A 3,844-nucleotide genomic window follows, 5' to 3' on the forward strand; every position below is an offset into this window, starting at 1 on the left:
ACCTGTCATGTGGCCCTCGATGGCCTGCCATAACTCAGTAAGTGGCCCTCTGCCCAAAATAACTGCATGCCTCTGGTCTAGCTCCATCCTCTTTCAAACCCCACTTCAGGTACTAGAAGGCTGCTATTAAATTCTCCCCTCAGCCTTCTCTTGTCTAGACTAAATAAGCTCCCTCAGCCTGTCCTCATAAATCATGTGCCCCAGCCCCCTCACCATTTTCATTGGCCTCCACTGGACTCTCTCCAATGGGTACACATCCTTTCTGGAGAGGGGGGCCCAAAACTAAACACAGTCCTCCAGATGTGGCCTCCCCAGTGCTGAATAGAGGGGAATAATCACTTCCCTTGACCTGCTGGCAACTCTCCTACCAATGCAGCCCAGTATGCCATTTGCCTTTTTGGCAACAAGGGCCACTGGCTCATATTCCATTTACTGTCCAGTGTAATCCGCAGGTCTTTTTCTGCAGAGCTGCTGCCCAGCCAGTCAGCCCCCAGCCTGTAGTGGTACATAGGATTGTTCCATCCTAAATGCAGGACTTTGCAGTTGTCCTTGTTGAACCTCATGAGATTTCTTTTGGCCCAATCCTCCAATTTATCTAGGTCACTCTGAATCCTAGCCCTACCCTCCAGCATATCTACTACTCCCCCCAGCTTGGTGTCATCTGCAAACTTGCTGAAGGTCCACTCTACGCCATTGGTGAAGATATTGGTGAAGATTGGTGGTGCACTCTGTGCCATTGGTGCACTCTATGCCATTGGTGAAGATATTGAACAAAACCAGCCCTAGGACTGACCCCTGGGGCACTCCACTTGATACCAGTTGCCAACTAAACATCAAGCCATTGAGCCCAATGCTCCAACCAGTTTTCTGTCCACCTTACAGTCCATTCATCCAACCCATACTTCCTTAGCTTGCCTGTGAGAATGTTGTGCATCAAAAGCCTTGCTAAAATCAAGGTATACCGCATCCACTGGTCTCCCCACACCCACAGAGCCAGTCATCTCATCATAGAAGGCAATCAGTTTGCTCAGGCATGACTTGCCCTTGATATATCCATGCTGACTGTTACTAATCACCTTCTTCTCCTCCAAGCGCTTAGAAATGGATTCCTTGGGGATCTGCTCCATGATTTTTCCAAGGACTGAGGTAAGGCTGACTAGTCTGTAGTTCCCTGGATCCTCCTTTTTTCCCTTTTTTAAACATGGGCACTATATTTGCCCTTTTCCAATCATCCAGGACCTCTCCCAATTGCCATGAGTTTTTAAAGATGATAGCCAGTAGCTCTGCTATCACATCAGCCAACTCGCTCAGCAACCTTGGGTGTATCCCATCTGGCCCCATGGACTCGTATATGTCCATCTTTTCTAAACACACCCTAACTTGTTCTTTCGCCACTGTTGGCTGCTCACTTCCTCCCCAAGCTATGCAGCTAAGTGCAGTAGTCTGGGAGCTGACCTTGCTTGTGAAGACTCAGGTGAAAAAGGCATTGAGCACTTCAGCCTTTTCTCCATCCCCTGCCACTAGGTTGCCTCCCCCATTCAGTAGGGACCCACACTTTCCCTGATCTTCCTCATGTTGCTGACAAACTTGTAGAAACCTTTCTTGTTACCCTTCAGATCCATTGCTAGCTGCAACTCCAATTGTGCTTTGGTCTTCCTGACTTCATCCCTACATGCCCAAGCAATACTCCTATACTCCTCCTTAATTGTTTGTCCAAGTTTCCATTTCTTACAAGCTTCCTTTTTGTGATTTAGTTTACTGAAGAGTTCCCTATTAAGCCAAGCTGGTCTTCTGCCATACTTGCTGGTGTTCCTGCCCATCAGGATGTGCCGCAGAGCACTCAGGTGCCCTGCAACTGAGAGCAGAAATGGCTTGGGAGAGACCCCTAGTGGTGGGAAGGGGTAGGCTCAGCTGCCAGTCACCAGGACTGCACAGGTGCTGGTTGCTAGGGCAACCAGTGAAACCTAGCGACAGGAAGGGGCAGGGCTTAGCCCTTCTTAAGCCCAGGCAGGAGGCCAGGAGGGCAGTTACCCTCCAGCGGCCGAGGGAGGAGGAACTTGGCTAGTGCAGATGAAGGGGAGAACTCTGACGGTGGGAACATCCCCTGGTTGCTGCTGGGCTTGCAGCGCTTTGTCTCTGGTAGGGATTGAATCTTGTTTGACTGGACGGTCTAGCTTTTATGTTGCAGCCCAGGGGCTTTGTGTTCTTGGGTTTATCATTCTGACCAGAGGACCGGGTGAGGCTATTAGGGGTTGGAGGAGGCCTCACAGGAGCTCCACGGTAGCATGGGGACCCTGGCGCCACAGAGGGCGCAGCGTTTTGGTGGTGCATTAACCCCAGCCCCAGAGCAACAGGGGGGCAGTGAGGAGCCCCAGAGGGAGAGGGGGCAGTGAGGAGCCCCAGAAGTAAAGGAGAGGGCCAAGGCATAACAGGGCCCAGGTTAAAACACGTCAGTACCATCTGCGAGGCTTGGGCTGTGGTGTAAGGGGAGGAAAGGAGCCGCAGATAGTGCCCCAGGCACCGAGACAAAAAAAATGGGCAGCCTCCCACTCGATTAATATCTTCCAAACAAACAAGTAACAACAAGGCTTGGCAGGCGAGAAGGCAGGCGGTTGGCCCTTATTCAGTGTTGCGGGGCACTAGTAGACAGACCCGAGGAGGCACAATTGTCACAGGATGGTTTGTTCCTGCACTCTCAGCAAGGTTTCTTTAAAACACAGACAGCTCTCCTGGACTCCTCTCCCCTTCAGACTGGCTTCCAGGGGATCCTGCCAATTCTTGCATGTCATTTGATGATCATCTTTCAACAGAAGCAAAATAGCTGTTTCCCTCATTACGTTCAACTTGAAGGAGCACAGGGGCAGTTTGGTTGCTCGATATGGACCCCACCCTCTTGGGCGTTTATAGATGTGCTCCAGGAATGTGTGGGTGTGGGGGCGCTTTAATTAGAGTGGCTCGGAAAGCTGCTTTAATTAAAGCACTCCAAGTGTCAGGTGTATCAGCATCCTTGTGCTGAAAAATGGTGGCAGGGATGCTTTAACTAAAGCTCGTTGAATGAGCTTTAGTTAAAGAGCCCCTACTGCAATTTTTCAGTGCAGGGACACTGATGCATGTGATGCTGGAGCCTGCTGGAGCACAATTATTACCATGCTGCTCCAATGCACTGTAATTACAGCATGTCAAAGCACCCTCCCTGCATGTGTACAGGAGCCCCTCTAGAGAATGATAGTGTGGCCTGCTGAGGTCTGCTCATTTGATATGTTCAGAAACCAAAGCTTATACGGCAACTTGCTTGTTAAGGAGTCTTTTCTCTTGAGTGTATTACATCTGTTGTTCCTAAATCTACACTATGGGTCCCAGAAAGCGGGATCTGAGGTGTTGATTCTGGCTGGTAAAATTCTAAACAATTCAGTTACTCGAGAGGCCAAGCTGGTGTCTCTGAAGGCACTTACGTTGGAAGGGGGCAATGCTGACATGTTTCCTTTCCTTCAGAACATGCTCCCTCCTGTCTTACTTTTGTCTAACCTAGCTCAAATCTGCTTCTAGGCACACTACAAAGCTAATCTTTTTGAAGCAGCATTTGGGGAGGGACATGCTCTGAGGTGTTGTATTTAGTGAGGCTGGGTCTTCACTGCACAAGTAACTAAGTTTTGATTGTATTTTTTAAGATTACTCTTCGTTCTCCTTCACTTATAGCGACCATATTTTTAACCTACTAGCAAGGCAACTCTTAAAAGCCTGGACATGCAATATGTTTATGTTGGTGTAATTTGTACATAAGCTTTGTACATCATTGTAAATTACACCAGAATCCCGAGTGAACAGATGAGCAGTTATTCCACAG

At 49.1% G+C, this 3,844-nt stretch overlaps 1 protein-coding gene across 8 annotated transcripts in view; it reads right to left on the reverse strand.

The window, feature by feature from the left end:
- The window catches only part of PTPN13 (protein tyrosine phosphatase, non-receptor type 13), a 278,246-nt gene that overhangs the window by 187,426 nt on the left and 86,976 nt on the right, over nt 1–3,844 (reverse strand). The gene's annotated exons all lie outside the window — the stretch shown is intronic.

Source organism: Gavialis gangeticus, unplaced genomic scaffold, assembly GCF_001723915.1.
Source record: "Gavialis gangeticus isolate Ggan-Ray unplaced genomic scaffold, GavGan_comp1, whole genome shotgun sequence".
Taxonomy (NCBI): domain Eukaryota; kingdom Metazoa; phylum Chordata; order Crocodylia; family Gavialidae; genus Gavialis; species Gavialis gangeticus.